Source organism: Emys orbicularis, chromosome 6 (genome assembly GCF_028017835.1).
Source record: "Emys orbicularis isolate rEmyOrb1 chromosome 6, rEmyOrb1.hap1, whole genome shotgun sequence".
Lineage (NCBI taxonomy): Eukaryota > Metazoa > Chordata > Testudines > Emydidae > Emys > Emys orbicularis.
In genome coordinates, this window is record NC_088688.1 from 131,135,402 (window position 1) to 131,148,977 (window position 13,576).

Genomic DNA, 13,576 nt, shown 5'->3' on the forward strand with positions numbered 1-13,576 from the left:
TTTTATATTTCCAAGGTCACGGCTTTTATAATTTATACTCAGGTAAAGGAGAAAATCCCTTGAAATATTCATTTTTAGGAGGGGGTTCATGAAACTTGACATTTTAGTGAAAGGGGTGTGACGGGTTGGGTCACAGAGACCCCCTTGGGACTGTCACCTGATGTGCTGAGACTACCTCTGAGCCCATTTTCCCTGGCAGGTTGGGACTTCAGAACTCTGCCTTGTTGAGCCAGACACGCCAGTCTGCTCCAACACAGACCCAGGGTCTGAACCATGTCCCCCAAAACTGCAGACTTAACTGAAAACGGCTTAGAAAGTGCTCCTGTCTCTAGCACCCAGGTACCCAGTTTCCAGTGGGATCCAAACCCCAAATGAATCCGTTTTACTCTGTATAAAGCTTATGCAGGGTAAACTCATAAATTGTCTGCCCTCTGTAACACTGATAGAGAGATATGCACAGCTATTTGCTCCCCCAGGTATTACTTATTTACTCTGGGTTAATTTATAAGCAAAAGGTGATTTTATTAAATATAAAAAGTAGGATTTAAGTGGCTCCAAGTAATAACAGACAGAAAAAAGTAAATTACCAAGCAAAATAAAACAAAAACATGTAAATCTAAGCTTAATACATTAAGAAACTGATTACAGATGAAATCTCACCCTCAGAGATGTTCCAATAAGCTTCCTTCACAGACTAGACTCCTTCCTCATCTGGGCCCAATCCTTTCCCCTGGTACAGCCCTTGTTCCAGCTCAGGTGGTAACTAGGGGATTTCTCATGACTGCTGCCTCCTTTGTTCTGTTCCACCCCCTTTTATAGCTTTGGCATAAGGTGGGAATCTTTTGTCTCTCTGGGTCCCCACCTCTCCTTCTGAATGGAAAAGCACCAGGTTTAAGATGGATTCCAGTACCAGGTGACATAGTCACATGTCCTGTGAGACCCCAAGCATTCATTCTTCCCAGCCTGACTCACAGGAAAGTTTACAAGTAAACAGAACAGGAGTACTTGTGGCACCTTAGAGACTAACAAATTTATTAGAGCATAAGCTTTCGTGGGCTACAGCCCACTTCTTCGGATGCATAAACAGAGCCATCTACAGTCAATTGTCCTGGTTAATGGGAGCTATCGAGAGTCCAAATCACCATTAATGGCCCACACTTTGCATAATTACAATAGGACCTCAGAGTTATATTTCATATTTCTAGTTTCAGATACAAGAATGATACATTTATACAAATAGGATGACCACACTCAGTAGATTATAAGCTTTGTAATGATACCTTACAAGAGACCTTATGGAATGCAACATCACAAGGGGTTCACAGGTTGTTAAAGTTTGGGAACCACTGATCTAGTCTGACCTTCTATACATCGCAGGCTGCAGAACTTCACCCACCCACTTCTGTAGTAGGCCCATAACTAAGGCTACATTTCAGTCATGGGTATTTTTAGTAAAAGTCATGGACAGGTCATGGGCAGTAAACAAAAATTCATGGCTCGTGACTTGTCCATGTCTTTTAATATATATACCTGACTAAACCCTAGGGGGTGGGAATGGCCCGGAGGTGCGGGGGGAGGGGCGGCCCGGGGGTGCCACGGGTGCTCGGGGGGGTTGCGGGTGCTTGGGGGGCGCCCTGGGTGCTTGGGGGGGTTGCGGCCCAAGGGGGTGTACCCTGGGTGCTGGGGGGGAGAGGATTGGCGGGGCTGGGGCAGGTTCCCTACCCGGCTTCTGGGAAGCGGCAACCTCCAGCTCCTAGCGCCATGTGCTGCCTCCACTCCGCCCCAAGCCCTGGTTCTGCAGCTCCCACTGGCCAATGGGAGCTGCGGGGGTGGTGCCTGAGAGTGGAGCCAGCATGTGGAGCTAGAAGCTGAGGGAGGGGAGTTCCTGTTGCCCTTCCGGCGACACCCCTCCCCCGCTGCCAGGTAAGCACTGCCCTGCACCCCAATCCCTAGCCCTGAGCCCCCCGACACCCAAACTCCTGCTGCTGGGGGCCAGGGGGACCCAATACTGCTCCAGCAGCAGCTGGTGTGACAGACCCAGGGGTTGCCTGAGCTGCTCAGGCGGCTCTGGGGCCAGCTGCACGGGCTGCTGCAGAAGTCACGGAGGTCACGGAAAGTCACGGAAACTCGGAGTCTTATCCACAAACTCGGAGCCTTATCCATAACCTCTGGCTGAGTTACAGAAGTCCTCAAAGCTTGATTTAAAGATTTCAAGTTACAGAGAATCGACTATTTATTCTCCAGTTCAAACCAGCAAGTGACCTGTGCCCAATGCTGCAGGGGAAGGTGAAACCCCCTCCCCAAGTCTTTGGCGATCTGACCTGGGGGAAATTCCTTTCCGACCCCAAATATGGCAATCATTAGACCCCAAGCATGTGTACAAGACCCACCAGCCAGACACTTGGGATAGAATTCTCTGTAGTAACTCAGAGCTCTCCCCATCTGTGTCCCATCACCGGCCATTGGAGATATTTGCCAATAGCAGTTGCGGATTGCCTAAAATATGGCCTCATCCCATCCCCTCCAGAAAATGATCAAGTTCAGTCTTGAAACCAGTTAGGCTTTTTGCCCCCACTGCTCCCCTTGGAAGGCTGTTCAACAACTTCACTCCTCTGATGGTTAGAAACCTTTATCTAATTTCAAGCCTAAACTTGTTGATGGCCAATTTATATCTGTTTGTTCTTGGGCCAGCATTGGTCCGTAACGACCTCCTCTCCCTCCCTGCTGTTTATCCTCCTGATGTATTTATAGAGAGCAATCCTATCTCCTCTCAGCCTTTGTTTGGTTAAGGTGAACAAACCAAGCTCCTTAATGCAGGTTCTCCATTCCTCCATTCCATCCTAGTATCTCCTCTCTGCACTAGTTCCAGTTTGAGTTCATCTTTGTTAAACGTGGGAGGCCAGAACTGCACACAGTATTCCAGATGAGGTCTCACCCATGCCATGTACAATGGTACTAACACTTCCCTGTCTCTACTGGAAATACCTCACCTGATGCACCCCAGGACTGCGTTAGCCTTTTTAATGCTTTCCAGTTAGTTAAATCTCGTTAGAAGCTTCTGGGCAGGTTGCATTTGTAGAAATAAGGTTGTCATTAAGCAACGTCATTTGTGGTTTTCATAGCTCCCCTATTTAGAGCGTTTCGTGTTCTAGGATAATTGTGGGTAAATATCTTTAGCAGGGGTGCTGCTTCCTGACATCCTGTGGCTTGTTGAGAATGGCCACACATGCCAGCCAGGCTGCCTCGCTGCTCAGCTACAGGTCTGATTTGGTGGATTGGTGATAGTTAGGGCCCAACCAAATTCACAGCGATGAAAAACGTGTCACGGACCATGAAATCTGGTCTCATCCATGAAATCTGGCTAGTGTAGGGAAGGGGCAGCGCTGGGGGCTCTTACCATGCGTCAGTCTCCAGATGCTAGTCCCAGCTGGGCTGGGGAGGGACGGGACTTCCTCTTCGCCTGCAAGGGGCACTCCATGTCAGACCCATCTTCGGTAACTTCCCCCAGCTGCAGGTAGTTCCGCAGCTGCTGGCTAGGAGCCCAGCTCTGAAGACAGCACTGCCACCAGCAGCAGTGCAGAATTAAGGGTGGCAATACCACAAACCCTGCCAGGATTCCCTTTTGGGTCAGGAACCTCATGGTTACAACACTGTGAAATTTCCGATTTAAATATCTGAAATCGTGAAATTTATTATTTTTAAAATCCTATGGCCATGAAATTGACCAAAATGGACCGTGAATTTGATAGGGCCCTAGTGATGATAATTGATCCAAAGTAAATCTGAGTAAAGGAAGAAAAAGGTGTCAAGTTACAATTGCATGTTACATGAGAAGTTCCTGTGACTAAGAACACAGAGTTTATGTGACACAAATGACTTTTGGATTATATTATCTAAAGGAGCTGACACAGTTTGTATCCAGTCCTGGAGCATCTGCTCTCCTGATTTGTACACATTGTTCTAGCTGGGTTAACTTTGAAAGCACCTCCGTTCAGGGAAGTGAGCTTTGCTGAATAGTGAGAAGCACGTTCTCAAAGTTAAGCATGTTCTTGAGTGCATTGCTGAACTGCACCCTGCCAAAAGTCATTCTCCCTCCCCTGCCACTTCCCAATCCCATGTTCCCTTTGTGCACCTTGTGAACTCAAATCCCTCCTTCATTTATTTGTGACTTTCTGGGCATGCTGCAAAAGGCATCTGTTTGGAGGGTTTTGGGAAGAGGGCTGTGGGCGAGCTTCCTAGAGGATGAAGATGTAGGTGGCTGGCTGAGTTCCTGTAGCAGCGATGATTTTTAATGCTGCTGAGGTTTAGTTTAGTTAATTAATGATGTTAGGGCATCTAAAGCCTCGGAGAGGTGTCTCTATTTAAAATGTAAAAGCATAAATATTTTATTTAATCTTCATTCTTCAGTCTTTCTTTTTATTAAAAATACATTTGGACCACATTTTTGGATGGCATCCATGTCTACAGAAACAATACCGTTCAGATGATGCCTCATTCACCCAAAGCAGCAGAATGCCTGCAGTATTTCACAAGACCAATTATGTATCCACTTAATGATAGTTCTACCGAGCCTGCATTTCTCCAGCTTACTTATAAGACTGTCATGTAGGACTGTGTCAAAAGCCTTGCTCAAGTCCAGGTATATTATATCCACTGCACTCCCCCATCCACCAACCGGTTACCCTGTCAAAGAAGGGTGCTGGTTTGGCATGACTTGTTCTTGGTAAATTCTTGGCTGCTAGTGATTACCCCTTCATCCTCCCAGGTATTTGCAAATTGAATATTTTATATGTTGCTTTTTTCTCCTTTTTGCCCCTTTGTAAAGATGATCACTACGTTAGCCCTTCTCCAGTCTTCTAGGACTTCTCCTGTCATCCATGAGTTTGCAAATATTATTGCCGGTGGCTCTGAGATTTCTACAGCTAATTCCTTCAGTATCCTTTGGTGAATTAGCATCAGGCCCCGCTGATTTGAATTCATTCAAATTAGTCACAAGATCTCTGACATTTTCTCTATTTATCCTCATCTGCATCCCTCCCCTTTGTCTATAAACTCACTAGTCATCCGGTCACATGTTATTTTTTGTGCGTAGACTGAAGCAAAGTGGGCATTGAGCAGCTCTGCCTTCTTATCTTTCGTTATCAGCTCATCTTCTCCATTGAGCAGCGGACCCGCACCGTCCTTGATCTTTCTTTTTTGTCTGACATATTTGTAGAACCCCTTCTTTTTGTTTCTAACATTTCTTGCCAGTTGTAACTCATTCCTTGCCTTGACTTTCCTGACTTTGTCGCTACACGCTCGTGCTGTTTCCATGTATATTTCCTTAGTGACATGCCCCTCCTTCCATTTCCTCTATGTATTCCTTTTGGGTTTTAGATGGCTAAAAAGCTCCTCATGCAGCCCCATTGGTCTCCCGTGGCAGCTCTTATCTTTCTTCTGCATCGGAATAGATTGATTTTTGAGCCTCTAGTATTACATCTTTTAGGAACTGCCAGCCCCCTTTGACTCCTTTTCTTTCTAATTGGTCTCTCCGTGGGACCTTGTCTACTATTTCTCCAAGTTGGTTGAAATCCATTTCCACTCGTGCTACAGTGAAGTGCTCAGATGCTAGAGGGATAGGATCAGAGGGCAGAATTTGGCCCTGTGGTTTTCCTGGTATTTCAGTTCTCAGTATTGCCTGTCCCAAACATTCAGAAATCAAGAGTGAGAACCTCAAAAATTCATGAAATTGGCTTAAAATTGTGCATTTTTTAAAAATTGTGGGTTTGGGATTTTAAGTCTTTCAGTGTCACGTTCACGAGCTTTTCTCTGCAACACTGAGGGCTACATACTAATTTTGGTATCAGAGCCTCACTTAATCCATTACTCCAGGACCTGGGTGCTTTAAGACTACACCAAATATTGTGAGACTTCATGTAGATGTAAGCAGAGTCAGGATGAGCTCTACCCTGACATCTGGTGGTGAATTATGGAGAGTGTGGAAAAGAACTCCAGGGGCTGATCTAGTTTGCATAGGCACACCCACCCGCCTGGCATGAGACAACAGCAACTGATAGTGGTTACTTTGGATGGGGTGGGATCCCCAGTTTCTCTGTTATTGGGGCAGGAGGAATAAAGTGTTGTTACCCTGATTATGTGAATCAAGGACAATGAAACTGTTTTATGACAGAGGGTCTCACCATCACCTAAGTAGCACTCGCTAGACAAGGGACATGGGTTCCACCGCCCAGTGAATTGAGAGAGGATGGGGGCAGCTATTTGTGCCTGATAGGATGGGCCCCCTTTGAGGGCTTGAAACACCAATTGCACCATCTTCTCTCTCTGCTGTTGAATGTTAGAGCTAACTTTGATTCCATTAGGAGTCTAGTTACAGGCTGCTGAGCTGAATTCACTTTGGGTCAATGGTGCGTCAGCCCTGGGGCTCCCCTACTATGAGCTGAAATCACAAAAGAGCTAAAGTTATTAAGAGCTGTGATCACTGAGTGCTGTGTTAACTAGTGGGGGAGCCTGAAGCTATATTGCTAAGCGGCTGGTGGAGCGGTTTGCGGGGACGGCTGGAGGAGCAGCGAGCGGTGCGGATCCTTGCGGGGATGGTTGGAGCGGCCCAAGGAATGGCGAGCGGAGCCATTTGCGGGGACGGCTGGAGTGGCTCACAGGTCGGTGAGTGGAGCGGAGCAGCTCGTAGAGCAGAGCAGTTTGTGGGATGGCAGGAAGTGGACTGGGTCGTGGTGAAGGCTGCGGCGGAACCCCACGGAGAGACGGCCGGTCGGCCTCGGATCACGTAAGGTGCCCCTTAACATCCTGCATGCCCCCCTTTTACTTTGGGGCTGCACTGACCAGGGACAGAGACTTTGGGGGTTGTTGGACCCAAGAGACTGTGGGGGTGTTGGACTTTGGGGACTCTGGGTGATTTGGGGGTTGCTGGATTCAAGAACCAAAGGGAAAGGACACGGCCCAATTTGCTGGGTGGGTCTTTTGCTGATGGTTTGTGTTATGAATCCTGTTTGTGGTGTTTTTCCAATTTAATGCTGATGTCGTTTACCTCATGTTATTAAACATTTTCTACTACACTCAGACTCTGTGCTTGCGAGAGGGGAAGTATTGCCTCTTAGAGGCGCCCAGGGGGTGGTATGTAATTGTCCCAGGTCACTGGGTGGGGGCTCGAGCCGGTTTTGCATTGCGTTATTGAAACGGAACCCCTAGATACAGAACCCGGCCCTTGTTGCTGCCAACTTAGATGGGCAGAAGGGTTACATAATTATAGTGAAAGCTGGCAGCTCTGAGTTCCTTCAATGGGGGAGAGGAGAAGTATGACACATGGGCAGGAGAATCTCCCCTGGCTCTTATTTGGTGAGATTCTCTTAGTGCTGGTGGAAAAACAAACATCCAACAGAGGGACTACAACAAAAATGTAGAGGTCACCCTTCCTCTTGCATCCTATATTCACATCAAATGCTCCTTCTCTCCTGCCCCTCCTCTACCTCCCATTTCACTTTCCCAGCTGACCCACCCTCTCTCATCTTCCCTTCCACCCTTTTCTTTGGAAATCTCTTGTCTCCTTTCGTTCTTGCAATATTCTGGAGAGCATTACAGGGTCAGATAAGCATTTCTGTGGGATTAGTTGGGGTTGGTCCTGCTTTGAGTAGGGGGTTGGACTAGATGACCTCCTGAGGTCTCTTCCAACCCTAATCTTCTATGATTCTATGATTAGGGAGACATGCCCTGCTGTAACTTTCCTATGAAATGGCAAAAGTTCGATAAGAACAGCCAACGCAGCCTCTTCCATATAAAGAAAGGAGAACTGGGTCAGCTACAATAAGAGTGAGGTCAGCTTTATCCCATCCCTCAAACCAAACCTCTCTTATGGCTCATCTCAGGACTCCAGACCTGGTTCCTAAATTTGTGCCTCTGACCATCCATCTAGAGTTGAGAGAATAATTGTTTTTTCACTTCACTGGCCAAACTGAAAAAAAATATAGTTTTGGTTTGAACAAAACATTTTGTTCGACTTGAAGTTTTGTTGTGGAGAGTTGTCATATTTTCAGGGGATTTTCGCCCTTAATTTTTTTAAACAAATCTAGCTAAATTTCAGAATGAAATATTGTTTCAAAATGGAAAGTTGACATTGATTTAAACTTTTGATTTTTTTCCCCCTTGTGCATGTGGCTGAAACTATTCACTGAGGGCTTGGCTACACTTGCAGATGTTAAACCAGCCCTCGGAGACCACAGCAGAGAAAGCCCTGCCGTGTGTTCACACTGTCAGTTGCAAGCGCACTGGCATGGCCACATTTGTGGCTTTTGGAGCGGTGCATTATGGGCAGCTATCCCACAGAGCACCTCTTCCCATTCTGGCACTGTGGCTTGTGGGAAGGGGTAGGGAGGGCGCAGGGCATCCTGCATCCTGTCCCAATGCCCCGTGATGCATCGCTTCGCATCCCAGCAATCCCTGTGCTTCCGTCCACATTTGGCGCCATCTTTCAACGGTTTTTGTACTGCGCGCTCTGTCTTCCTTTTTGGTCTGTGGGAATGGATCCCGAAGTGCTGAGGAATATGTTGATGGGTCTCACCAGCACGTCACAAATTGCAGTCGAGTTATTCCTTATGCTACAAAGTGACAGCGATGAGTCCGACGATGATGTCGACTCACATAATGCATACGACACGAGATTGCTTGTGGCATTCACGGACATGCTCACCACCGTGGAACGCCTCTTTTGGGCTTGGGAAACAAGCACTGAGTGGTGGGATCACATTGTCATGCGAGTCTGGGATGATGAGCAGTGGCTGCAGAACTTTCGGATGAGGAAAGCCACATTCATGGGACTGTGTGAGGAGCTCGCCCCCACCCTGAAGCACAAGGACATGAGATTGAGAGCTGCCCTGCTGGTGGAGAAGCGGGTGGCTATTGCAATCTGGAAGCTGGCAACTCCAGACAGCTACTGATCGGTTGCGAACCACTTTGGAGTGGGAAAGTCGACCGTTGGAATTGTGTTGATGCACGTGTGCAGGGCCATTAATCGCATCCTGCTCAGAAGAACCATGACTCTGGGCAACGTGCGTGACATTGTGGATGGCTTTGCACAAATGGGTTTCCCTAACTGCAGAGGGGCGATAGATGGGACGCATATTCCAATTCTGGCACCAGCCCACCTAGCCTCCAAGTACATAAATCGGAAGGGGTATTTCTTTATGGTTCTCCAGGCGCTTGTGGATCACTGTGAGCATTTCATGGGCATTAACACAGGCTGGTCTGGAAAGGTGCACGACACACGCATCTTTCGGAAAACTGGCCTGTTCAGGAAGCTGCAAGCTGGGACTTTCTTCCCGGACCAGAAGATCACCATAGGGGAAGTCAAAATGCCCATTGTGATCCTTGGAGACCCCGCTTACCCTTTCATGCCATGGCTCATGAAACCCTACACAGGGAGCCTTGACAGCAGCAAGGAGCAGTTCAACAACAGGCTGAGTCGGTGCAGAATGACTGTTGAGTGTGGTTTTGGCCGTTTAAAGGGCCGCTGGCGCTCTCTGTATGGGAAGCTGGGCCTGGCCGATGACAACATCCCCACGGTTATAGCTGCGTGCTGTACCCTCCATAACATTTGTGAAGGGAAGGGTGAAAGCTTCACTCAGGTGTGGACCTCGGAGGTTCAACGCCTGGAGGCTGAATTTGAACAGCCAGAGACCAGGGCTATTAGAGGGGCCCAGACTGTAAGGATTAGGGATGCCTTGAGGGAGCAATTTGATGCCAAAAGCCACCAGTAATGTTTGGTGCCCTGCATGGGAGTGAAGTGCAGTGGTTCCAATGCTAGTAGGCATCTGTGTTTGCTACATATGATGCATTGACTAGTAGTGCCTGTTGCTTTCCTGGGCTATGCTATCTTTTACTTAATGCAATAAAGAATGTTTCCAAAACCAAAAAACTCATTTATTTAAAAGAAACAGAACTGCTGGAGAAATAGACGTGGCATGACACATCTGTGCTGTGTGGGAGGAGGGAAGGGGGCAGGGTGGGGAACGGGACAATCACAGATGTGCGTATGTCCTGTTATCATATTCAGCCTTCCTGGCTGGAGTGCCACACAATGAGTGCTGCACTTCAGGCTGGCTAAAATGCATGGTGATGGGGGTTGAATGCAGTGGGTAAGGTGGGTTGGTAGTGACAAGGAGGCGCAAGGGAAAGAGTTTTGGGACAAGGGCTGTGGGGGGAGGCGGGCGCGGATCTGCTCCGTATGCAGTGCTATGAGCACCTGCATCGAGTCCGCTTGGCGCTCCATGATGCTTAGGAGCTGCTCCGTGGCTTGTTGCCGGTGATCCGCACTCTGCTGGCGGAGCCTCCTTTCAGTCTCCCACCACTCCTGTACTTTTTGATTTTCAGTAAGGGACTGCTGCATGACATCACGCAGAAGGTCCTCCTTGCTTTTTCGCGGCCACTTCCTGAGTCTTTGCAGCCTTTCGGCCGTTGATAACAAGGACGGCTGGGATTTCAAGGTTGCATCTGTAAAGCCAAAATGCAACATTTAACAGGGGTAGCATTGTTCACCCCAGACAGAGCAATGATTCGGCCGAACTTAAAGACAAGCACAGTGCACACAATAGCACAAACAGCCTGTCCCAAGGAGAGTGCACATAACCCACAAGAGCCCCAAAATTTTGAGTAACCACAGGGATGTGGGGGACTGATTGTTCCTGGACTGTACTGTCCTCTGGGGTCCTGTGCCTTGGGGAGAGCCAATAGCTGCAAGGGGCCCCTATACTCAATACTGTCCCCACATTTTCTACAGGATGGGTTCGTCCTGGAAGATATCTCGCTGCTGAGGGTGACCTGGGAAGCAAGGAAGGGTCTTCTGCAACAATGCGGCTTCCGCCCTGGCCCATATGCGGCTTGCCTGTGTGCAGCAATGGTCCCCCCGCCCCTCACGGCACAGTGGCGCGGACATGTTAGTCTGACTGGGACAAGGAGCACAGTAGCTCTGCCAAGGAACCTGCGCAAGCAGATTTCCCAACTTCTGCATGAGACCTTCCATGAGATCACTGAGGCCAATTACCGCAATGTGAGAGAGCACATCAACGCCCTATTCCGCATCTAGGCATGAATGCAGCCCTAACCTTTCTTTCTGCAACCCTCCTCGCTCCAACAGCCCGCACAGAACAACTCCCTTCCCAAAATAAAAGCCGCTTACTGGGCACCTCCTCTGCTGTTTGTTCTTCCCCAAGCACCGTCCGCTGCGACTGGCTACCTTCATCCTGGCTTGAGAATAGCTCCTGGCTGCATGCGTCTAGGGATGCCGGGCTGTCCTCTGGCTCTGGGCCCCCCTCCTCCTCAGCACCCTTGCTCCCACTTTCCTCCTCCTGCCTTGTTGCACTCTGGGCTGCTACAGCCTCTGAAGTGTCCATGGTGGTACTCGGAGTGGAGGTGGGGTCGCCCCCCAGTATCACATCCAGCTCTTTGTAGAACCGGCAGGTTGTGGGGGCAGCACTGGAGCGGTGGTTTGCCTCCCATGCTTTGTGGTAGGCGTTCCGCAGCTCCTTCACTTTAACCCTGCTCTGCACTGCGTCCCGGTCATGGCCCCTTTCCATCATGTCCCTTGATATCTGCCCGTAGGTATCGTAATTCCTACGGCTGGAGCGCAGCTGGGACTTGACAGCTTCCTCCCCACTGATGAGGTCCAGCACCTTGCCATTGCTCCATACTGGGGATCGCCTGGCGGGTGGAGGAATGGTCACCTGGAAAGATGCGCTGAGAGCACTCCACGCCTGGCTGAGCAAACAGGAAGGGGAATTTCAAAATTCTGAGAGAATTTAAAGGGCGGGTCTGACGGTTGGTCACCCGAGGGCAGGGCAGTAGAGTTCAAACTGATGACCAGAGTAGCTAGAACAGGCATTGTGGGACACTCCTGGAGGCTGATCAGAGTGCATTAACAGACCAGGGCGTCCACACTGGCGCCGCGGTGCTCCAGCCAGGGCGCAGCAAGCGTTATGCTTCTCGTGGAGGTGGAGTACCAGGAACGCTCCAGCCGCGGAGTCCGGGCGCTCTACGTGCCTTGCCAGTGTGGACACCTCAGGAGTTAGGGCGCCCGGGGCTGATTTAATGTGCTCCAACCTACAGGTGTAGACAAGGCCTGAATTTGACCTGAATTCACAAATAGCTTCAGTTACACCAAAACTGCATTTTTAATTGAATAAACTATTGGTGAAAAAGTTCACCTACCTCTACAGCCATAAGCCTAGCTTCATTCCTCACCAGTGTCCCAGCTCAGCAGTCACTCAAGCCTTGCCCTGTGCAAGGAGAGCCTCAGCTAAACCAGGGCTGCTTTAATGGCTCCTAGATCACCCCTTCGGTCTTCACTTGGCAAGTGGGGCCAGGGCTCCTCTGCTTTCTGAGTTATCCCTGTCTATTGTGGTACAATATGTCATAAATTACAGCAGCCTGTGGACTGCTCTAGCTTGTGCCGGGTGAATTATTATGGTGCAGAATGACCCCAAAAGCAGGGGGTAGTGATATAAATGTGAAGTGGATTACATCTATCTTTGTCCTCCACTCAGCCGCCCATCCCTCTGGCTGCACCAAGCACACCTCAGCCATGAGCAAGTTTCTAGTCATGTGTTTGGTAGCCCTAGAAATGTAATTATGCCATATGCAAAAAAAAAAAGAAACAAGACTTTCAACATTATAGCAATGGACAGTGTCAAGTTTGGAAGGCCCAACATTCGATTAACTACTTTTTTCCTTGGGGCCAAGATTTTCAGGAGTGGCTAGTAATTTGTGGTGCCTTGATTTGGGGGTGCCCACCTTGAAGTATCTTAGAAGGGTCTGATTTTTTCCACCATTTTCTTAAAATCAGGCCCCTTTAAGGCATCTCAAGCAGGACAACCAAAACTGAAAGCACTGGTCACTTTTGAAAATGTCTCCCTCTATCTGTTCCCAGAGTCCAGCAAATTTTGTCAGTTTTAAAATACCACTAATGTTTCAATGCTTATTTCTGCAAAACAAAACTAGTCTAGCTAGGGAATTAATTTGACAATTTTATTAAAACCTCAGGTTTCCATTCTGTACAAAATTGAGATGCTTTCTTTAGAAAATGCGCATTACACTGCATTATTTCATAAGCATGGTTAAGTAGCTTTTTGAAAGCTATATACAGGATTAATAGCACATAACTGTATAAATGAAGATAGTCTTGATAATCTCAGCAATATATACAAACTACCTTTACACACATAAAATATATATATTTACAGGTAATAAATAACATTTCAAGCTAAATCATGTGTCCACACGTATAGAAACCTTTCACCATTGAGCATTCAAGTATGTAGGTGTTTTATTAGATCCTGTATTAAAAGTCCTCACATGTCTTCTTTCCAAAGAGCTCATCTTTCAGGAAAATGCAAGTAAAAGCAATGTCAACCGGAAACATGAATCACTTTGTTTTATCACTTTTAGAGGCCTTGAGTGACATGCTCCAATACCCAAGCAACACTCTCATCCTCTCTCAGCCATAATTCATTGGGTTAAGACATCAAATTTTTAGCACCTTTTGAGTTGTTGGCATTCCAACATATTGCACTGGGTT